The 25,436-nt window shown below is 35.6% G+C and overlaps 2 protein-coding genes across 2 annotated transcripts in view; one reads left to right on the forward strand and one right to left on the reverse strand.

The window, feature by feature from the left end:
• The window catches only part of spg (dedicator of cytokinesis spg), a 288,431-nt gene that overhangs the window by 133,630 nt on the left and 129,365 nt on the right, over nt 1-25,436 (reverse strand). The window lies entirely within an intron of this gene.
• The window catches only part of Inx3 (innexin 3), a 52,278-nt gene continuing 47,528 nt past the window's right edge, over nt 20,687-25,436 (forward strand). The window contains exon 1 of the mRNA XM_075380765.1: nt 20,687-21,021. The gene's annotated coding sequence lies outside the window, so the exon portion shown is untranslated. The remainder of the gene's footprint in view (nt 21,022-25,436) is intronic.

Below are 25,436 nucleotides of genomic sequence, written 5' to 3' on the forward strand. Positions count from 1 at the left end.
TATTGAAATCGTATTACAAAAAAAAAAGAATGCGACACACTGTTACAAAAATCTGTGAAATTTATGAACATGACGCGATGCAATGGTACACCTCGTTTTGGTCGGCCAATATTTGAAAAGTCGATAAAATCGTGAGAAAAATTGAGCAAAACCGACACATTGGAGGCCGTTTTATTACAAAAAAAAACTAAACATCTATCGCAAAACAGATCTAAAATGTTTTAGGAAATCGGATACAAGAAGAAATCGATCTTTGGATACCACGTATTTTAACAATGAAAACTTTAACGGATCCAATTCCCATCTGCGAATCGTTGCGAAAACAGAAACGACTCGTTGCGGGCAGTGGATGAAAACGGATCAAAAAAACACAATTAAGTACGAAACAGATCGCGGTTAAAGCAAGGAGAATCACCGTAAGCCAGGATCGACGCCAAGAAAAGCGATGCTGCGTGTGAGGTAGGATCGGAAAGGAATTGTTCGCCACCAGTTACTGCCGCCTGGTGAAACGATCGATTCCAAACGCTACTAAAAAATTATGCCAAACGATCTAGATAAAGCAACTAGCACTGAACAACACGAAAAGCGTCGTCTTCCATCACGACAACGCTACATTCTACACGTCTTTGGTGACCCGTCGAAAGTCGAAAGAACTTTGCCGGTAAGTTTTGATTCATCCGCCGTATAATCTTGACCTTGTACGTCAGACTATCGTTCGTTTCAGTCTTTCGTAACGGTATAAAATCGGCTTCTAAATCACTCGTCCCAGTTTTTCGTCTAGAAAACACAGAATCTCTAAAGCGATGAGATTTTGATTTCACCTCAAAAACGACAAGAGACGGCGTTGGCGAAACGACACGTATTTGGTTTAAGAGACTTCATCCGGAATACAAAAAAAATCTTTTTACTTTTGCATTAGAAAAGCAGAAACGTTTTCCTCAACCCTTTACCTCCCGTCTTCTACGAAGTTGTGGATCCACTAACAGAAACTTTTCTGAAAAGCCCGGGTAAATCGACTTATCGTGCGCGCTGAGAATACCGCAATCTACGACCGTGAAGGTACTTAGATAAGCGCTTAAAATTTCACGTACACAAAACTCAGTCGGTGCGTGCGACCGAAGATGACAGTAAACCGCGCCGTTACAATTTTTCCGTACACAATCTCGATAAAGCGAACAAAAATAATAACTTAACACGTCGGTTCAAACGATTCGAAGAAACCGGATCGGTTAAGAAACAGAAATCAACCGGCAGACCGAGTGTACCAGACGAAACGGTTGAACTAATTAACGATCGGAAATTAGAAGTCCTGGGAAGTCCATCCCCCGTCGAATTAGGTATTCCAAAATCAACAGTTCACAAAGTTTTACGTAAAAAATTGAAATAAAACGCTTATAAAATCCAGATACTGCAGGAATTGAAACCCGATGATGGTGTAAAACGTTACGATTTCGCTGTTGAAATGTCGGACAGAATAAGTGAAAACGAATCGTTTTTAGACGATATAATTTTTACAGACGAAGCTACATTCCGTGAGAATGGATGCGTTAACAGACCCGATTCACGAATACGGGCTCGGAAAACCCACACGCAATTATCGAGAAACAACGCGATTCGCCTAAAGTTAATGTTCGGTGCGATGCGATGAAAAATCGTGTAATAGGGCCTTTCTTCTTCGCTGAAAAAACAATTAATGGAGTCGCGTATCTTGACATTTAACCGATTATGGCTTTCCTCTGCCGGATGAACTCGAAAACATTCATCGACTTCATTTCCAACAAGAGGGTGCTCCCCCGCACTTCAATGCGTCGGTCGCGGACGCTTTGAACGAAAAATTTGGAGATCGATGGTTAGGCCGGCAAGGACCCGTACTTTGGCCTCCAAGGAGTCCAGACCTTGTGATTTTTTCTTGCTGGGGTACATCAAAAGCGTTGTTTATACGCAAAAAATTCGCGACCTAAACCGCTTAAAAAAACAGGATTAATGAAGCGATGACAACCGTTAACGAAGAAATGTTAACTGATGTTTGTAGAGAAGTCGAGTATCGTTTGGACATTTGTCGAGCGATTTAGGACGCACATATTGAAATTTATTAATTATGTAAAAAATGTTTGAGACGACAAATTTGAAAAATAAAAAACATAAACTGTAAGTAATTCTGTTTTAATTTAAACTTTGTTCAAAACCGCACCATTCTTTTACGATAACTCTGTATAATGTATACAGAAAAAAATCACAAAAACATTCGATTCGGTCGTACAGTAATAAACTACTGCTACATACAAACAAAACGAAACACCGTTGTTGTTTTTTCAGTCGATGTTATTTTTTATTTCGTTATCCGATATTTTCAATACAGAATTTACACAGTTATGCGTAAATAAAAACTTTCCCAAAAGTAAAGACGGCGTTAATATATTTAGGTACCCGGTGTTCATTAAGTAAATACAAGAAATTATATTGCGGGTAAAACCTTCGGGGAGGAGACAAAGATTAAAATATATATAACAAATAATTTACGGTGTAGAAACATCTGAAATAAGAATATTAACTCGGATCAGAGAATAAGAAGAGAAATGTATTAAATCGGTAAAAACGACTAACGAAGTACAAATATTATAATTTTTTTCTGCTATCGCGCCTTAGCTTCGTTTTTACTTCCGAGTTCTACAGCGATCCAATATTAATAATAATAACAAAGTATTGCTGTTATACAGCTAAAGAAAACGTGAATCTATAAATGTCGGTATAAACAAGTTCTAAAGAAAATAAATAAACAAGGGTGAGGTCAACCACCTCACATTATTATTAATTCAGATGTAAATTTTCCTTATATTTTTACCATTTTTTTCGGAGTGAATTTTTTTTGTTGAAAAGAACAACTAAATTTAATAAATAAACGAGCAAAGGAATCGGGAAAAGTTTTAACGATTAACAATACCTTTCCGTTGTTTAAAATAAAAATGATTCCCAAGTAGCGGTCAAATATTAAAAAAAAAATATGAAAACTATTCAGAACAAAAGGAGATCTATTTTACATCGATCGGATTATAAAATAAAACTAGCATCGGCCGACGATAACGTTGCTACCCTACAAGTCTAACGCCTTGTTTTTCCAGTCGTTGCAACGTAGCTTTCGATCCGTGTAGACATACAAAGAACGATTGGCAACACTGTAATAAAATCCATTCCAGTCAGGCAAACAGGCTGGCGAGCGATGCAGTCTGTTATCCCCACCAATAAATAATGAGTACGACCACCGGTTGCTTACTCGCCTACCAGTTGCATTCAGTCATGCAGCTCTCGTTTACAAGTTAAAACAGTGAGGTCGCTTAATAAAATAAAAACGTCATTGAAATTTACCTTTTTTTAATAAAATTTCCCTCGTTCGTAAATTCCGCTCGTTCTGGTCAAGAACGAGGAATAAGAACGTTTAGGGGTCACTAAACGTTCTCCTTTTTTTTAATTTAATATAATTTTCATTTTCCGTCGTCGGTATGTTAATTATCGGATAAATTCGAGTTTATTTATTTATTACTAGAAAATATATTCGTGTAAAAAAACTTATACGCGTAATCAATATTAAAAATAAATTACAAAATTAATTAAAGAATATATTATTACGTAAACAATATCATCAATTCCATTGTAATCATCTGCCAAATACAAGGCCGCTTCACTATCTCTTGTCATTAAAAGTAGGAATAAGAAAGAATTATATACGTACAAAAAAGTCGTATTACAAATGGCAGTTAGAACGAAAATATCTTATTATTTTTATTTTATTTCTTAACTGAAGTTTCCAAAAATTCAAATTCTGTAAATTTTAGATTTAAATTGCGTTTTAAAAGATTTAAATTTTACTACAAATATTTTTAATTTTTACCACCAAAATCAAATAATTAGCTGTCTGTTTTTTTTTTACTTCTCTGGCATCATAGTTCTAAGCTTTGCTGCAACAAGAAAAGTATGGTAATCGGTCATAAAAAATTGGGTATGGGGTTTTTTTTATTTCTCGACGTTTCACGACCGGGGATCCAAAAAAAAACAAAAAAGGTAATATTCGTACGTACGTATGTATGCGTTTTGTGTGAAGTAATATCAAACAACGTAAACGAAAAACCTCGATCAAAATTAGAAGAAACAAACTAGCTTAAGCTCAAAAATTAACCTCGTACACTCACAACAAAAATGCGAAAAAAATTACAACAAAAACACTCTTCCTTAACTGTTTCTACTACGTAAACCTGAACGAATAATCGAAGAGAGACTGCAGAAAATCGAAAGAATTGGAAGAACCTGCATGAATAAAAGGTACCAGAAAAACGGGCAGTGGTGGATTGTGTCCGACAAAGTCGTGACCCGTCACCGATACCGTGCGTAAAAAGCGGCTAGGATTCTTCGGACGTATCACGAGGATCCAAAAACCAAGACTTCTGATACAGCTAGTACGAAAAACACCGACACAGGATGCAGATAAATAAGAGATGATGCGAAGGAAATCGGCTTTACACCAGAAGACACCTCCGATAAGTTAAAATTAATCAAGGCAAAACACTCGTTTCATACTCCCATGAAATAACTCGCAACACGAACATTTTCAACACTAAAAAGGGCACAAAGATCGGAACGTAAGAAAAAGTACTGCGAGGACCACAAGGCCCAAAACAGTCCCATCGAAGAGACTCGGATAATGGATTGACCAAAATGATTCTACAGGATCAGAAAAGATAATAATAACAATATATACGAATATAAATTTCAAGCGGCAATAAATGTACGTGCAGTGTACTACACATATTGGACAAATTATTTTTTTTTTAAAGAATATATCCTTAGATTTAGAAAAAGCGATCACCAATTCTTATCTTGAAATAAAATATATTTTTATTTTTTAAAAAAAGACTAAAAAAAACTCGTAATTTTTATGAAGAAACCAGCTATTTAACAATATTATAAAGGCTTTCGAATTAAAAAAAAAAGTAATATAATTACTTTTTGTGAAAGTTTTCGGAGATCTGAAAAGAGAAGCAAACTATATTTTTGGATTACGTAACAAGTTAAGTTTTACACGTATACACACACCGGCGCCATCTGTGAACATTCATATTGTCGCGGTAGCGGTCAGTAGCCCGGGTTCACCACCCGGTTCTGCAGTACAAATACTACTCAACGTCATTGTCTATAGTTTCTTTTAAAACGTGCAATCTTTGTAACAGTAAAAAAACAAACAAAACAAATCGGTTATACTTTATTGAAAAAAAAGAGTGGCTTATTTTAATTCTGCCTTATTCTCCTGTTTAGCCTCCGGAAGTCATCGTCAGCTATCATTCACAGGATGATATGTACGAGTGTAGTCTTATACAGTCACAGATCCACCGTCTCTGAGATGTGTGGTTAATTGGAAGCCGACCGCCAAAGAACACCGGTATTCACGATCTAGTATTCAAATCCGTATAAAAGTAACAACCGCCTCTACTAGGATTTGAACGTTGGAACTCTCGACTTCGAAATCAGCCGATTTGGAAAGACGCGTTCACCGCTAGACCGACCTGGCGGGTAGACCGGCTAAGTACGGTCACCTGCTAGCGATGTTGTCGGGCAAAATAAAATTTTACCCAAACGAAAAACGGATAATCATTTATAACTAATATTTTTAAGTCGGAGGGCGACTATTTTGAAACCCGCATTCTTCAGACGACCCGAAGTCAGTCCTCTACCGACCAAAATATTGCTCTGAAGAAATACACCGATAGTTTTTATAAACCGAACGGACTTTAATTTTTGTTTATCGGTATTATTTTCACAAGCACGAGTTTAACGAACACGGAAAGGTCCGACGGGTAAATCCACCCGGTTAGAGTAGCCCTGCCCCCTAGGAACATTATCACACGTTACACCCCTACCTATCTTTCTATCTGTTTTTCCCACCTCGTGCGTATTTCGTAATATTTGTGTCGGTTTCTTTTTAATAATATAATTTGTGTTCGCGAATAATAACTAATTGCTTCCTTGTACGAAGTAAAGTACTGTGTTCGCGAAAAATTTCAGATTTCAACAGAAATATCGCGAAATAATCAATTTTGACTAGTTTCGGCGTGACGTCTGTATGTACGTATCTCGCATAACTCAAAAACGATTAGTCTTAGGATGTTGAAATTTTGGAATCGGGATTGTTGTAAAATCTAGTTGTGCACCTCCCCTTTGAATGCTAATCGATTGAACCAAAGTGTCCAAAAAAAGCCCAAAATCTAAACAAATTTGGATTTTTATTTTTTATTAACTGTAGCCCCCATCGAGACCTTTTCAACGATATATCATAAGCGGTACTTATTTTCATCGGATCCAGAGTTATAGCCAAATGAAATTTGGAAATATTTGATCTTATAAGAGGGAAGGCACATCCGTTCGAATCAGACTTCATCTCCTTTCTTTTTAATTTAAATATATTGATTTATTAATAATTATTAACCTCTCATCGTAAAAATATTTTTACGATGAATATTCGATAACAAAAAAAAAACAAACAAAAATGTCATACGTTTTAATGAAATAAAATTTTATGTACTTTTCATTTAAAAAAAAGTGTAAATGTAATTTAATAGGTGTTCAAGGAAGTCATGTGTTGCCCGCATCAGATTTTTTTTTGTAAGCAAAAATATACAATAGGTTTGACGTTTGACAAATTAATTCTTGTATTCGCGTTCAAATCCGATTATGTATTTCGCGAGCGAAGGAAAATGCTAATCGTAGAATAATTAACTTCTTTTCGAATTAATTAATTCCTTTGCTATTCCGCTTAAAACATTTTTTTTCTCATTTTTGCCCGATATGTAAGTCATTTAAATTTAAATACGGTAGTTACTAAAAATAAATTAATTATTATACGGTAGAAATAACTTAGGTCGGCCGGTGGATGATTAACGTGAAAATAAATAACCGGTTTACGGAATACTTTGAAAAACATGGATGCGATTTTCCTATCAAAGCAACGGCTAACAAACGATACTAAATATAACATCGACTGAACGAATTAGCGAGATATGTTAATTCATTTCACGTAATGCTAACCCCTTTCACTTATTATAGAAGTGCTGTTGGAACTGTAAAGATCACAACCGGCCATCCTACATCATTCAATCTGCAATGTTTATATATAAAACTAGTTTTTATATTGTGCGATGTACTATACTATGTACAAGATAGATTAAGGCATTTAGTATGTGAAAATTTAGATATTATATATACGATACGAATAACCCGGTTCAAGGTTCATTTTAAAGATTTTTTTGTAATAAATTAACAGCATAATATCCGAGGAGTTTTAGTTGAAGGAGGAATAATCTAATTCAAACAGGTTAGTCAACCTGCGCAGTCGTACAGCTCGGCTAGCCGGCTGCTAGTGTGTTGTAGAAGGGCCACCGTCGGCAAAATAAGGACGTTTTCTTAGATACCGGTGTCAAAATCTCGTAGTTCGTGAGGCCAAATCTGTTTCTGCGATCCCTTGGCAGGTTCGGGAAACGATTTGCTCCGACCTCGCCGGTGGTCACGCACTAGGAGCTTTATAGCTTTTGACGTTCGAGCGAAACCGTGTAAGAACAGGCGGCCTTGCTCGGATTAAATAGCCGACGCTCGTTTGCCTTGCGGTAGGCGATAGGTTCTTTCAGGCTGTAAACGTAACGCCTGGCGTTGCACCTGATGTAGATCTCCTTAGACGCTATGGAGCAGCAACCCAGAGGGGATGGCCTGGATGATTCGGTTGGCGGTGACCCCTTCACACGGAGAAGGTCGATAGGTAGGTCTCCGCCGTGGCCGGGGTTCCTGTCAAGGACCCTGTGGTCTCCACGGGGGGAGTACCCCTACCCCTTCGTGGCAACGCGGGATCGCACAAAATCCTGTTGCAGCCTCTGCTTCGAATCGTGTAGGGAAGACGGTGGTCGAAACTGCACAAGGACAGCACGCTGACGAGGGGCGAAGCAAATCGGAAGGGCATCCGCTTACGAAGTCGAGAGTGGAGGAGGATAGCGGTATGGTGGTCGGCCCTGAGCAGAAGGTCCCCGGAGAGAGACCTTCATTAGTGAGGTCAAGCTCTGGTTCCGATGGTTTGAGGCGGATCGAGGAGATGCGGTCAGCGTGGACCAAGATTTCCTCGCATAAATCGTCTAGGATTTCAATCGAGTTTCGACAATTAGTCGACTTGTATTTATCTGAATGCAGTATGATGGATGCCGAGCCGGCTTTAAAGTGCGAAAAGTCTCCAGGGCGCCAACCGAGCCCTTGATTCGTTCGTTTCTCAACTATCGGGCGATCGGGCAAGGTAGATTGTGGAGAAAATCAGATGGTTCAAAACGGTGACGGGATCTTGGCGAAATCCAAACTTCACCGGTAAGGGTGGAGAAGGTAAAAAAGCCTCTGTTTCCTTCGCCGCTGTAACAGCTGCTCCTCGGCTTATAATCCCCCGCCGTTAGCCCAGAGGCAAACTGACAAAATTAAGCGGGCCACCTTGACGGTGGCCCCACCACCGGGAGCCGCTGGTCCGGGAGATTAACCGGTCCTTGAAATTATGCGATCCCCAAATAAACATGTCATTGCCGCTGTAGACTCTCGGGCAGTGTGTGAGGTAACTCCGTCCTGTTGAAACCGGGTTTTCTGAAATCAAGATTTAGAAGAGAACGGAGCCTAGAAGCAAAAAATGTCTCTAGTATGTCGACGTAACGTTGAAAGGTCACAGTGACAGGAGACCTCCCTTCATCTTCAAAGAAGTAAGGGCCTATCACCCCACAACACGAAACCGCACATCATACAGTAAGTTTAGCGCTGTGTTAACAGACTCTGTGAAGCCGAACGGGGTTTGCTTGTGGCCGATAACGGAAGTTCTGCTTATTTACGTATTCACTTAAATGAAAAGGGCTTCGTCCGACATCTAAAGATTTTCAATAAAGTCAGCATTCTCACCGATATTAGACAACAGTTTTTCACAAAATTGCAGACGCATTACACAATTATTAGGTTTCAGTTCTTGTATAATTTTGTAAGGATAAAATTTCAGGTTATGGAGTATTTTTGCACCATCCGCATCAATGTTTTCTGGCGTACGTAGACAATAAACGCCCGCTAGGGTTTTTTATTCACGGCCGAACCGGTCTCTTCAAAGTTACGAATCCAAGTTATTATCGGGTGTGAAGAACGAACTTGACCGCGGGGCGGAATCTGATAGCGTCACCGAAATACTGTTTGTGCAGCCGTCACTAAGTCACGCTGTCAGTAAAACGCCCTTTCGGCCCCCGCACGCTCTAAACCGTTCCACTGCTCCATCAATGTCCATTACCGCTACGTAGTTTAACTTCTTTCTCCCGTTTACGGTACTACAGGGTTGTCGACGTGAAATTCAAAATTTCCCGTTTTTTCTGTGCCATACTGTACGTATCATTTATACAAAGGGACACAAAAAAGGGAACTTTTGAAACGTGTAGTGGCTGCCGCGTACCCTCGACAGCACTGCTTTATGCAAAGCCAACTTTGCCGCTCGGTCATCATAGAGCAGTGGAACAATCAACAGCCTGCTATCGCCATAAAAATATTTTACATAAACCGACGATAGATCGGAAGGTGCATAAAAGGAGTTAAAAAGTTCCGCGTTTTATGTGTCATTTGTATATTATTCTTACCGCTTATATTATTAATTTTGTAATTTAATTATTTATTTCCGTGATTCTTGTTCCTTGCACAACCTTTTAACGTCGATTGCATACGTGCTTATATGGCGGTAAACTATTTTTTTACTGGCCCCATATCAATCCGCAAAACAACAGGACCACCCACCGGGAATCATCCTCTTATCATTTAAAAAAAACGTTTAGTCGATAAGAAAAGTTATGAAAGAAAAAAAACATATATACACTACGAATAAAACAGAGAACTTCTTTCCTCCTTGCTTGAAAATAACTATAACATGAATTTACGCAAGTAATGTTTTGATTAAATAAAAATAGTATAGCGGCGTATACCGTAAACTTGTGTAATAATGAGTTCTGAATGACGTAATTTATTTTTATCAAAATGTAAACTTAAGGAAATACCGATGTAAAGTTGACTAATACCGTTACTCGATCGATAAAATTAAAAAAAAGCGTCGATTACTAATAACTGCGTATTACACTGGGGAAATAAAAATAATTTTTTTGCAGTCTAAGAAAAAAATACTTTTTTCCTGAATTCAAATACGATATCGGTTGTTCCCCGTCGCGCAAGATTTCCAAGAGACAGGCGTTTATAATTTCAAACGTTTTAATACTTTCTGCATTCTTAACAATACAATATTCAAACATTTGACTCGCCTAGAAAGTAAGAAATTACGATTTCTGCTATATTTTCCCTGTGGCGCATCCCTCTTGATGGTCCAACAATAATCGGCCGGCATATTAGGATTCCATTTGCCTTGATTCCTCTTCTCCGCAGCTGAAATCTTCTGATTAAAGTGTTCCCGGTGCTCATCGCTCGCCGCGTCAAGATTTTCCGAGAAGAAATCTAGGTGCGAGTACAGGAAGAGTACTTTTAAGGGCGTATTACAACCCAAATTTTTATAAGATCGTTGACAATATCGGGGTAATTTTCTGCCTTTCGATTTCCAAAAAAAGCTCTGAGTAACATTTTTGAATGCTTGCCGAGCCGCTTTCTCCAGTAGATTCGTTAGTTCCTCCAACTTTTCATCGCGCATCTTATTTGTGGACCCGCAAATATTCCTTCTTTAATTTTTGCATCGCTAATTTTAGGAAACTTCTGTTTTAAGTACATCAAATCAGGAGCATTGTCCACGGCCTTGACGAAATTCTTCATTAATCCTAGTCTGATATAACGGGTCGTGTTTCATATTTTTCTATTCGGGAATGATTTATTGGCGTTTAGGCCATTCTTTTCTAACGAAATGACTATCCCATTCGCACAAAAAACAACAGTACTTTGTATAACCAAACTGCAGCCCAACATAAGTGCGATTACCTTACCTAACAGTAGCAACGCTATCCTTTGAGTTAGCTCTTATAGTTCCATCATATCTAGAATATTCTAGGAGGTTTTACTTGACGATGGACAAACGGACGAAAAAACGTTTTAAAAGATTAAAAAAATTTGTTTAAAAACATTAAAATACCAGAAAAAAACCTGCGAGTGATGGAGTAATTCCGAATACGTATTTGTAAAAACAGGATAAAAAAACCGCATTAAGTACACCTATCGGTACTCGTGAGATAAAAATCGCGTTGACCGATATTATTATATTATATCTGAAACGTACACAGCCAGAAACAGACACGTATACGATATGTAGGATCCAATTAAAACGACACACGGTATCTAAATATAAATACTGTAAAGATAAACGGTTAACTATGTAATTGTTTAAGTGAACAATTTATCACGTATTTAACACTTTAATTATATGTGACTATATATATATATATATATAGTCATGTAAAAGTTGTTGGAAAAAGCAAATAATAAAATACGTTACAATTGTTGTAATGTATAAAATTAATTTCAACATCGACACAGAATTTACAACCGTCAAATTCCTGGAGTAAGAACTACATTAATTCTTTTATTGCTATAAATGAATCTTCTGTCTTTCCCTTATTTCTTTCACATTTCGGTACGGATGTTAAAGCATTAAGTACAGACGACAATACCTATTATTTTTTTTCAAATTGAGATCACTTGAAAATAAAAATTTCCAACTAAAAAGTTCTGGTAAAGTGCAATTAAAATAAATAGTAAAACAAGATTACACTAAAAAAACAAATGTTTACAATACGTTTTTCTATTTCGACTATCGTTTAACAATATTTGGCTATTTCGACGATTTTTTAAACTATCCTTATCAGTGCTAAATTTAGAAAACCATATTATTATTATTATTATGCTTTTACGGCCAACATGGGACCACTTAAGTCAATTTTAGTTGGATCTTTTCTGAGAAAAGCGTGTTATTTTACTCTTTCGAGCTGCCCAGTATTTCTTCATCCGTTCAGATCTTGCTTTCTTTTCTTCATCCGTAAACACCCTCTTCGTTGTATTTTGTCGTTTGTCTGTCTTTTGTTTAAATCTAATGCTTTTATCTTTTAGCTTTGTAATTTTTCCAGTTTTATTCTGTAGGTCGGTCAGGGAAATTCCCAATTCTTTCATATCTTCTCTAATTTCTTTGATCCATCCTACTTCTAGCTTTTGGAACCAGAGCTTTTCAATGATATTTCTTGACGGTCTTGTTTCCGGTGTCCTTATGAGATGACCGAAGAAAGAGATTCTTTCTTTTCGCATAGTATCAGTAACAGGCTCTATTTCTCGATACACCACCTCATTTGGCACAATCCACCACCGGCCTTCTTTTTGGTGTTTTTTATTGATACGCGTTCTGACAATTCTCCTCTCTATTTTCAGAATTTTTTCAATTCGGTTTTTCTGAGTGATTTTGAAAAGTGTCTCGCTTCCGTAGGTGACTTCTGGCTGTACTACAGTTTTATAATGTTTAAGTTTTGTTTTAGCAGAAAGGCATTTTTTGTTATATGTTGACCGAGTTAATTTTTGGGATTTAATCATTTTATTTGTCCTGTTTTGCCATGTCACTTTTTCATTTAAATTATAAGTTATTATTTCCCCTAGATATTTAAATCGTTTTAATATTTTAATTTTCTGATCGTTTACCGTAATGCGCTCTATTACCAGAGGATCTATGGCCATCAGTTCAGTTTTTTCGAAAGAGATATGAAGCCCTATCTTTTGTGCTAGGTTTTGAAGGCTCATGATTTGTGTTTTGGCTTCTTGAATATTATTTGCTAAAAGAGCGAGGTCATCTGCAAATCCTAGGCGATTTAGTGCGATGGAGTTTTTCTTAGTACCCGTTTTTATATTTTTGGGATTTATTTCATACCATTTTCTCATGACAAATTCGAGGGCGCAGTTAAAAAGGAGTGGTGAGAGGCCGTCTCCTTGCCTCAATCCAGTTTTTATGTAGAAGGGTTGAGAGAGTTCACCTCTGAATTTCACTCTGGACTGGGTATCGGTTAAAGTTAATTTTATCATGTTTACTAGTTTAGGGTGAAGGCCCAGGTTTCTCAGAATATTCAACACGGATAGTCGGTGTATACAATCATAGGCCCTTTTAAAGTCGACGAAGGTGATTATTAGTTGTTTTTTCCGTCTTTTATATAAGTCCATCATAAGTTTTAGGGATATTATTTGCTCCGGGCAACCTCTCCATGGCCTAAATCCCCCTTGGTATTCCCGAAGAAAACCATATATATATATATATGCATTACATTAATTTTTTCAAAATTAAATTCTCTACAAGTTTTGTTATTAAATCCTCCGCATTTAACAAACCTTTTGTACTACAAACCTAAAAAAAACTTGTTTTTCGACAGCGAATTTTGTGTTTTACGTCGGATATCTTAAAAACGACTGAAATTACAGTTCTGGGATCTTTTTTATTCTATTTTCCAGCTCAAATTACAAAAGAAACCGCAAACTTACACCTTAATTTGGATCCCAAAAATTAGATTAAGTCTTCTATTTATTAGAAGAGCTGAAATCCGGGCGAAATCTTTCGCTAGCCGAAACTCGAAAACAAAGCTTTCGCAGACCCACGTTTATGAAGTTTTTTCATTATTTTCACCGGTAGACCGCGTTCTGAAAATTTCTTCGTGGGACACTCTGTATAATCTACATAGATGAGAAGTAAACAATATTTGCAAAATATTACCGGACGCTACAAAAAAGTGAAAAATAAAATGCAAATATATTTTATATTTACACTTCAATTAATTGTACTTTTTAACTTATCGTAATAAAATCACGTCCAAAGACGCTCGTTCTGTAAATGCTTGTATGCATTTTTACACGGCTGACCAAAAAGGAGTGTAACGTATTTAGGGTGTTCGTATGTATATTTTTCCTGTAGCAGCTCAACGGCTGAACCGATTTAGAAGTATGACACCGCGTTGGAATCCTTACGTTACCGGGAGTATCGCAGGCTGGATTTATATAACTGTAAAAAAAATTATATTAAACGCAAAATTGTCACCCGTACGTTCTTTAATCGTGCTACTTGTACGTTAAAAAGCAACGTTTTTTTTTTTTGGCAGACCTATTTTTAATATTTATCTTTGTTTACTTGAAAATTCAATAGACTTAATTTTTCTTTGTTTTTAAATTTCATTTTGTTTACCTTTTAAATGAATATTTTCCAGTAACGTCTACTACTGAGCGATCGAAATGGCCACCGATTTTAAATAACAATTTCTGCAAAGGCTTTTGGAAATTGTTTCCCGGGTAACAATAATATTTACAACACGGGTAGTCCACGAAGTAAAAATATGAGGGCGTCACCCTCATATTACCTTGTCCGATTACACCCCGTTTGTCTACGTATATGCAGTTATCGATCGATGAAATTTTTACCGTACGATGTAAATAATTCATCCCTAGTAATTCTTTAACGATCTCGTATAATAATGAAGAATAGTCGTTTCCGGTCCTACACATTCCTGAATGACGTATAGTCGCAGGCGGCCCCGAATTCCGCACCGCGTACCTGAGTACACGAACCGAGTCATTACACTGCAACCTCGATCAACTACGCATCGTTTCCCCGATTTAAATAAATATATAATATTACAACAAGAAAACGCTAATTAAATACGAACGGAAATTCTTTTTATAAACAAATTATAACGATACTAGTCGATCAGGGCTCCGCCCCCTATATTCGCGACGCGTTCTTTATCCTTAAGGTTGTGAGAAAAAGAAAAAGGTAATTAGTCATTTTACTCCGTTATATTTCCGTCGCCGCGGTAACAAAAATGTAATGAAATAAAAGGATTTATTTTTTATTTCTTTAATGAATATCGTTAACTCATAATTTCACCCTTAAGGGGGCCTCAATCTGCTGCTCGAAACTTTCTCTGGAACAACACGAATGTATTCTCAAAATTTCAAAGCGATCGGTCGGTAGGTCACCTGATGCTATTGAACAAATAGCCAAACTTTCGTATTACGTATAACGCCGATACGATTTTACTTACGAAATTTTTCGCGTACTACAGTCGACCCGTTTCACGACGTTTACTAATTTTGTTTTTTAAAAAGTCATTCCGAAGTCTACTTATTGAATCGTCAAATCTAAAAGAATATTTACAAAATTATTTAAACACGGGTAGGCTCTGTTAAACCTTCGATTAAATCGTAATTTAAACGATTCGCAACAAACTAGCTGTAAAACTGGCCCATATAGTTGTCGGAAACGCTAAATTTTCAGATATTTAACGAAACAAACGAAATATAAATAATTTTCAAGTAATAACCGGTTATTAACGAATATAGGCTTGATGCGCTATTCTTATCGCGTTAAAAATAAAATCGTATAACAGTTTTATAAAATTTCCATTCGTATATGGTAGTTCGGATTCTGGGATCGTCTAAATGTAAAAACTACAAAGTAATACGTGAAAAAATTAAAACTAAGCTTACGAACTTCCGAAATCAATAATCATATATTTTTAAAAATCTACGGAAAAGTTAAAAATATCCTGAAAAAAACCTTGTAGTAATTTTCAATCCCTAATAACATTTAGAGGATAATTTATTTTATTTACGACAAAGAAGAAATATAAGAAACAGAGGCAGCAATGTAAAACGAGGTGAAGGCGAGTCGGTTAGGTGGTAGAAGAGGACGCGATTGACAGCAGCATAGTAACAACTTATACGGTGTGACGTAGAGGAATAACAAAATACAACTAAATTTTACTAATACGGTAAAGCGTGTTATACGGCACGTAGAAAAAACTAACACGTTTCTATAAACTCCAATTCCGAGTAGGCCTCCCCACTCGCTTCGTTCTGTAATTAAAGCTAATAAACTCTCATATATTATCCGTTTTGAAAATGTATTAAATTCAATCGCCTCATATATTTTCCGTACAACGATGTGGAGTTTGGTAAAAAAAAAACCGTTAAACCGTTTTCGCAAAACATCATAGATTCCAAGCGTTTTTTTTAAATGTACATAAAATACTATACAATCCAACATACGGGGTGTGTGAGAAAAGTAATGAGATTGCTAACACTGCGAGCGATCTGTCAACGCTGTGTCTACCGGTCTGTGCTAGACCGGTTTGTTCATCCCTTCCACATGCTCAGTATGAGTTTCAACTCCGTTCAGCCACATATTATTTTTGACAGCGCCATCAGTGAAGTTGTGTGTTACGAAAATGGAGCGTCGAAATTTAGAGCGACGTTGTGCGATCAAGTTTTGCGTTAAACTTGGGGGATCTGCGAGTTTGACCTTTGAAAAGTTGAAACAGGATGGGAACATTGGTTATCAAGAGCGCAAGTTTTCCGACGGCACAAATCATTTTCGGAAGGCCGAGAACACGTTGAAGATCAACCTCGCTCAGGGAGACCTTCGACTTCATAATCTGACGACAACGTTGAGCGTGTGAGGGTTCTTGCGAGATCAGACCTTCGGTTAACGATAAAGATGATGGGTGAACGGTTAAATTTAAACGCTTTCACCGTACGTCAAATTTTTACATACGATTTGGACATGCGAAAGGTTCGTGCGAAATCGGTGCCGAAAAATCTCGCAACGGAACAGAAGGACGATCGAAGAAACGCGTGGGTTGACCTTCTTGAGAGGATTGACAACGACCAAGAATTCTTGAATCGTGTGATAACAGGTGATGAATCCTGGATATTTGAGTACGATCCTGAAACAAAGCGGCAAAGCGAAGAGCGGCACACTTCGTCATCTCCTCGACCGAAAAAATGTCGAATGAGCAAATCAAAGATCATAACCCTGCCGATTTGCTTTTTTGACAGTAGGGGTATCGTGCGTAAAGAATTTGTTCCTCCAGGACAAACCGTCGACCAAGTGTTTTACAAAGGTGTCCTTGAAAGGCTCAGGAAAAGAGCGATTCGCGTGAGACCGGACATTGCAGACAAGTGGATGCTTCATCGTGACAATGCCCCGTGCCACACGGGCATTTCCGTTACGAAATATTTGACCTCAAAACGCATTCCTACGGTTCCTCAACCCCGCTATTCATCTGATTTAACTCCTTGTGACTTTTTCCTTTTCCCGAAATTGAAACGCGTCTTAAAAGGACGTCATTTTGGAACTCTGGAGAACATTCAAAAGACTGTGACCGACCGGATAAAAGCCCTACCGGTTGAAGCCTTCCAGCGCTGCTACCAGGAGCGGGAACAACGACTCCGCCGGTGTATAGCTGCCCAAGGGAACTACTTTGAAGGGGATAATATTGTTGTTTGAAAAAAATAAAAACTTTGGTAAGTAAAAGTCAGTCTCATTACTTTTCTCACACACCTCGTATATAGGACAGCTGTAATCATCTTAATTTAAATGGAATAACCGACAAATACCGTTACGTATTTTCATATATATTTATTGAACGGAATAACCGACGCGATTTGATTAAGAAAATAACAATAATACAACTATTTACTTAACCGAAAAATACTGTTCAGCAGTACGGTTTTTTTGCTTTAATGGACGGCTCGGCTTAAAATTACTTTCTAGCAAACGTTTTAACGTTAAAATGTCGGCAGCTGCCAATTCATCTTCTTCAGCCCGTTTGATGCACACGTTAAACGCATTCAAAGCTTTTTCGTGACCTACGGTATTTGTTCATTATCCGCTGTTTTTTCCCCGTTTTTCGTAGTTTTCGAAGACTATTGTTCAGGCAGGAATCTTTTCCCGTGCTTGTGCGAGATCGAACACGACGTCTTTCCGATCGCTTTTACCGCTGACATTATCTTTACAGATTTTTTTCTATTTTAACCCGACTTTTTTGCAAGTCGTAAAATCGTTGAACGTCCAATTCCGTACATTGAAGCTACGTCACCGATTTTTTCGATTCTTTTAAGAAAGAATTTCTGCTTTTTGAAATAAAGTTACCGCTCTAAGAAAATTACCGTGACGATACGTTTTTGCGGTTTCGACATCTTCAAAACTAAAAACAACTAACTTCGGATACCGTTTAAAATACGGAAAACGGAAGCTAGACACGTTAAAACGAACACGACAATTACACACGATCGTGCGATACCGAGACGTGTAGTAAGATACTGTAGAAACGTTTTACGCGTCTGTAGACCCCGGTACTGTACAGGACGTGGAAAAAGAATATTTCACTGAACGGCGGCCTACTCGCTTAAAACACCATATTTCACCGCTCGGCCGTGGCGTCTAAGTTTTATCAGTTTTGACGGCGTGCATAAACGTCGGAAGCGCGACAAGTGGCGGTATACGAATTACCTCAGCAGTTAACGAAAAGTGTAGGATTATCGAGGACCGACTGTATTATTAAAAGGAAAAGTGCCGAATCCTCTACCGAATGAGGTGGTCTACGAACAGACAGATTCAATAATGAAACGATGGAAAAGAAAAGGAGATTACCTTTTGCGAACATTTCATGAGGATGTCAGAAGATAGATGAGTATAACAGATAATAATAAAAAAAAACTATATTAACAGGAAACACTACCCGTTTGGATTAGGAAGTCAAAGAAGACACGAAGCAATTGAATCAGACGCTGGGGATTTAAGAGAGAAACTGAAAGAATTGAAGGATAAAAATATATAAGATTTCAAGCAAAGATAAACAAAATAAGGATTGTTCAAGAGGGTTTTTATCAAAGGCAGAAAGAAAAGAAAGATCTAATAGAATGAAAAAGCATTCGGAATCAAGAAAACTTAAAAATCCCAAAGTTAAGAAACAAATCAAAGGTAAAAAAAATGGCTACAGTGGTCTAACGAGGCCGTAATCTATATAATACATAATTATTTTTCAAAACAATGTCACACGCGCTTTGACTACGGGTGCGGATGGAGCAACTTGAACGAAAAGAATATTTAACCTTATTTCCATTACTTTTTAATTTATACGCGAAATAAATAATAAAGAAAAAAAAATGAGACCGTTATAATAATGTAGGCGAGAAAAAAAATTAGATCCATCGATAATATTGTTACTTTGGTTGAAACTCGAAAGTAATATATTAAGTTAGCGATGAAAAAATTGTACAAACGGAAATCTATTTTATAACGAGTAATTCGTTTGTAAAAATACAGAAAGACGATTAAACTTGCCTTAAAATCGTAATTATATTTTCATTAGCGAGATAGAAATCATAGCACCGTGAAAAATATATTTTAGGAGATAGGAAAGCACTTACGTAGAAAATAAATCGAACGAGATAAAACAATAGATCTAGAAATAAATACTCGTACGTAAGTTGTATCCTACTTTATCGTGACAAAGGTTGGACAAATCTAAAGAAAAAATGGACGGTTTTAAAATTTATTATTATATAAGAATATAAAATATTTGAGGGGTTAACTGTAACATGAAGTAGGGTTTAATATATATTAAAACGCAGGGGCGGCAGGTATCTAAAATTAGTGGGGGTGCTGCTCCAGAAAAGTTTTTTCTGAGCCTTTTTAACGCCACGGTTAAAGTTTTCTGTAAAATAAAAAACCGAAAAAACTAATGAAATAGAATAGCTGGAAGCAGAATAATAATCTAATTCTACATTTTGTCGCATTCAAGAATACGGTACACGGTTTTTAAGCGCATTGCACTTAATACAGATAATATTTTTCAGTATTATTTTATAATAACTTAATAAAATGTCCGTTTAAAAACAGTACAGTACAACGGTGCTTAATTTAAATTTCTACGTACTCGGAAACAAATATGTTATTAGTTTTTACCGATTTTGTCCTTCCAGCGTGTTTTTGGACAGATTTGGCGATCAAAGATTTCAGATATCTTCTGATCGCTACTGAAAAAAGACTAAACCGGTTTCATATTCCTTCCACCGACGAACAAGGAACGTTCCGTACTCACGCGGAGTAAGAAAAAACTACCACCGGCACGCCAGGGTCGGAACTGCGGGAACGACAGTGATATCTCTCCCTCGTAGCCTCGCGTGCAGTTTCCTATGTGCGCATGCGCACAACTGCAAACACACGCCCCTGGAATTGTGAAGCGTACAGTTCCGTACAAAGATTTTTGTATCTTTCTCGTAAACCGGGGGGATGGCTACTGACATTAAGCTTAAGGAGTACATAGTGTATAAGTATAAAGAAAAAATTAAAGAAAAAAGGACTCGTTATATAAATGTTATCGATAATATCGAGTGGAAATAGGGAGTGCTGCAGTTCCACAGTGCCTGTACGCGAGCCGCCGCTGTTAAAAAGTTTGCGGGAGAGTCCCTGTAAATTGTAAACATTTTCAGGAAACGTAAGACCGATATATATTAGAAGCAGATAATTGAAAATATACGTGAATTTAAAAATTAAAATATAAAACACGGTGAACAGAAAGGAATCCGAGAGTAACGCTCCATCGGTTCAACGGCACGATTGAAAAAAAGGAATATATATTTTTTTAATTATTATAACAGGAATCGGATTTTTTCTAACGATATAACTTAATTAAATCTTTAGAACGCTTTTCATACAAAACTAAATAATTTAATCGTCGATTTTATAAAAAGAAGTTTATTTTTCAATACTAAATAAAACTGTGAAAAAACTTATTTAAAAATAATAATTTCCCATAAATTGGTAACACTGAAACCGGTGAGTAGTAGAGGGCGACAGTTACGCTGGCTAGAAGCAGGCTAGTGCACTCGAACTAGTAACTGTGTGCGGTTGTGAAAACGAACGATAACGAAGCTCCAACATAAAGATTATCGTTTTAAATAAATTACATCGCGATGCGACGAAACCGTGTAGTTTAACAAAAATAAAATATTAAATCAGTGCCATCTGTATTGACAACGAAAACGTCGTCGTTATAAAAATATATCAAATCATCCAAAGTGCGCGAGCGATTTGAAAATTTAAAAAATATATATATACAAGTTGTGTTTAGTGATATTTTTTCTATCTTTAAATAAAAGAGCCTATTTCAGTTTTTTTAAACCTGTGATAAGTAATAAAAGGTGTGTATTAAAAATACGTTAGGTATATTTTTTTTTATTAATTTATATTTAAAATTAATATTAATAGTATTGCCATTTTATATATGCGTTCTATTAAACGTACAGTTGATGAGTCATTCTTTTATTTAATGATAAACCGTTTATTCAGTCAAACAAGTAATAAATATTAACTTTCATAGAAGTTTTCGTGTTTAAACGAATACCGTTTACTATTATTAATTTTTAAATAGTTCAAAGGTCAGTTTTAAAGTACAAAAAATTCTTGAATAAAATAAGAAAACGTAAATATTCCGATTAAATTATAAAATTTTTAAGTCGTTATATTATATAAACGGTTTTTATTTATTACAGATTAAAAATTAATTTACCACAGTTTTCTTAAAAGAACTTAAAAATGGAGTGAAAGTACGAATCGGCATATTCATATTGAAGAAGGATGCGTTCAAATTCCAGGACCGGACTGAACTATCTATCTACATCGTTACAAGATTCTACCTGCGACTTTCCTTTTCATTATAAAATACACGGATTCAACAACCATACAACCGGTTTATAAAAATATACACGCGTATATACTCCATTATTAACAATAATCCTTCTGCTATTTCACCGTACTTGTGTAAAAAAGAAAAAACCTTGAATTTAAAAACCTTATTAAATTATATATCCGCTAATGTATGTAATACTAAGAAGGTAAAGTTAGTTATATATCGGCACGGTTAGTGTCTTGGCATCGCAGCAGCGTGAAACAAAGGTAGAGTTTTACTCGAGAAACGATGGCTATGAAAGGTTTACATACATTCTTTTGTATAAATAATTAATCATCTTCAGTTTGTTTTCTTTTCAGTTTTCTTATAAACTGGTTTGAATTACGTTTATTTATTTTTATTTTTAATTTTTATCGTAATTTTATGAATGTTTTTTAATATTTAAGATGTTAAATTTCTATTTATATACACACACACACATATATATACACGGCTAATATTTTCAAACTATATTTTTTCAAAAATACCCTATAAAATTATTTTTTATCCACGATTAAAAAAAAAAAAAAAACAAAAAAAAAAAAATATATATATATATATATATATGGCTCGTGATTACAGACTGACTCTCGATTACTATATTATTAATTACACATCAAAAATTGAATTTTACGAGAAGATATTATTACATAATTAAACACCTGATGAGTGTTTAATACCCTTAATTCAAACACAGGAATGAACATTATAAAAATTAAAAAAAAATAATCGTAAAAAAAACATAAGAATTACTACTATACTTCAAGATATCTCATCATTACCTTTTTTTCATTTCTAACGTACCCCGTATCAATTAGAAATGAAAATTTTAGCGGTAATGAGACACAATTTAAACAAATTAATTTAAAGATATCCTCTTAAGATAAAAAATAAAACGTATTTAAAAGTGTTTTTTTATTTAGATCTTAAAACTTTTCAGATAAATAAAACGAAGTTTAATCTGATCCAAATTAAATTATTTTTTTTCTTGAGTTGAAATGTCATATAATTCAGCGTTAAATTATATACGGCACTCCTGAATATTATTTGTTTTTGGAAATGGCTTTTCCACTTTTCTTGTCGGGAATGCCAAACACCGTTTCACGGTAATGCTAATCGATATAACAAATCCAAAATTTCCTAATTGTCGCTTAATCAAACACCATTATTTCGGAAAACCGATTTCCCAAACTTTATTAATTTAATCTTTAAAACGGGATGATGTACCTGCAGACGGTTATTTCCAACCGATCGGTCTATCGCTTTTACAAACGTGAAAAAAGGACATAAATAAGTCGTTTGAAAACGACAATAGATTTATACTTGTATATCGAATAATTATTATTAAACTTTCTTTATCTTGTACGGTATTTGCCGAAGGCGTGGGTTGTCAGTCCGGTCCGTAAAACGTTCCCGGCCAAGGTCAGTCTCCGTGCATCGGCAAGCGTCCTTTCTTTGCGTTACATCAACCGTTCGATGTCCCTCTCCCGTTTCGTTCCGCGCATATTAAATCCTATTATATTTTTTGACTTCCTTTTTATTTCCTCGTATCGCATCCGATTTATTTTTTACGCGACGTCAGATTCAACGAACGCGTTACATTATCGGGTTACTTTAATCTTTGAATCCGTTACCGGTTTCTACTTTTTCGATATCATTTGATTCCGTACGGATGATCGATTCCGCTTTTGTATACCCGTATTATGGAACAACGGGGTAATCGATCGATCGACTTTCCGAGCGACGAAAAGTATTTACCCTTACTTAACGATAATCGATACATACGTATCGGTTCCTATTCGTTGATTCTTCCGAAATGTAAACGGTAGGATTATTAGATTGTAAAGGAAGCTGATGGAAGACTTCAAAAGATACTAAAAAATTACATCGCATTCCTTTCCGACTTTAACTTTTTTTTTTAACCCTTATAACTGATTTAATAAACATATAGTGAATAAAATACTTTTAATAAAAAATACTAAAATTATAATATATATGTAGAAGCGCGCGTAATTTAATGGAAATAGAACAATAGTAACAAGAAAATTGAACAATAGAACAATAACTTGATAAAAATAGAATACTAGTAAATGTCGTATTACTGCAACAACGTGCCGGTGTCCATTCAATAAATAAATGATACAGCAGATCGTTAATCTACGAATATATATCATTTTTATCAATTTTCGATCGTCAAAAATCTTCAATATATATATATATATATATAAAACAGCCGAACCATCCTAACATAAAACAACCATGGCCGAGCAAGATATTTTTTACAGATTACAAATATTTCCTAAGTATTATAAAGCCCGTGCAAAAAAAATCTCTGGTGAATATAATGAAAAAAGTACTTTATCGAGGAAAAATGTTCAAATTTGAATATTACTTCAAGAACTAATATATTTATGTATTAATTCGACTGAAAATTTTTTTTCAATATTCTAATAGTGAATGTAATAAAAAAAATTGTATAATTTCCTGGCATCGGTTATTTATTCTTATATAATGGAAAAAAAATGATACCTGAAAAAAGTTAAAAAATCAATCTTTTAATTTTTTATCAGCTCCCCCGCCTCCAAAGTATTCTTTATGTGGCACATATTACTAGAAAGACAAAAGAAAATTCAGTTAAAAAAATACGCGATAAATAAAAAGATTTTTTAGATTTTTCGGGAAGGGGTAAAATGTTTTTAAAGTTGTTAAGACATAAGCTTACGCGTGTACTAAGCTTAATAAAAATTGGGTTGTTGAAAAAATTGACCCCAAAAACTATCTACCCCGTTCCGTGAAGATATTGACCCGAACGAATCGCCTCGTATACACAAATCTTTGTGCCAAATTTCATAAAAATCGGTTTGTCCAGTCGAAAGTTATTAAGTATCAAACACGGCAACAAACGAACATTACCCCCGCTTTCTTTTATCTTTTAGGGTCTGTGAATTGTGAAACGTCGAGAAATGTAAAAAAAACCGGTACCCCATTACTGCACTTTCCTTTTTGCAGCATAGCTCTAGAGCTATGATGCCCGAAAAAAAAACAAAAACAATTATTATAGAACCATAAAATAAACCAGAAAGCGCTTACGGTAAAATAGAAAAAAAAAGATTTTTAAACGCGGAAATAATTAAGAATAATAATAATTTTTTCAACGATAACAATAAAATAGAATTTTTTAAGATAACTGCTTATTAAAAAGAAAACTGATTTATCAACAAAGCTATTAAGATTATATCGATAATTACCGACCAACCTACTATGAATTCTACGTATTTTCATCCCACGTGTACGTATACTCTATATATATCAAATTTTAGATAAATTGATATAATTTTTTCCCATGCATTTCAAATTACAATAAATTAGTTCATTATCCACAGTTTTATCTCTTAATTTCGTGTATCGTGCATTAAATAATTGAATTTGATGAAACTTCATCGTTAAATTCATCTTAATCGTAATTCAAAATTCAAAATGCTTCCGTCGCTAAATAAAAATATCACTAATATTTTTATTAAAAGAAAACTAATAAATTTCGATACACGCTCACAATTTCGAGGGTATATATATAGATTTTCCCGTATCACGCACGAGGTTGTTAAAATTAAATTTAATATATCTGAGGAAAAGTAATTTATAAATCTACCTTGCGCTATTCACATCCTGGGTAAGAAAATAATTAATACCTTTCGAGGAATTCTTTAACGCGAGAAAATCCGAACCCGTTTTTAGATAACATTTTAATATCTAAAGGTAAACGAGTACGATTCAGCGTAAAAAAATTAATTAGCCGACGCGTAACTCACCGATTACTTCCTTTCAACCCGATTAAAAAATTGTAACCGCGTGTATTATCCGAAAAGAACCTTGAAGCACTCCTTTGAA

The sequence above is a fragment of the Lycorma delicatula genome, chromosome 12 (genome assembly GCF_047948215.1).
Source record: "Lycorma delicatula isolate Av1 chromosome 12, ASM4794821v1, whole genome shotgun sequence".
NCBI classification, from domain to species: domain Eukaryota; kingdom Metazoa; phylum Arthropoda; class Insecta; order Hemiptera; family Fulgoridae; genus Lycorma; species Lycorma delicatula.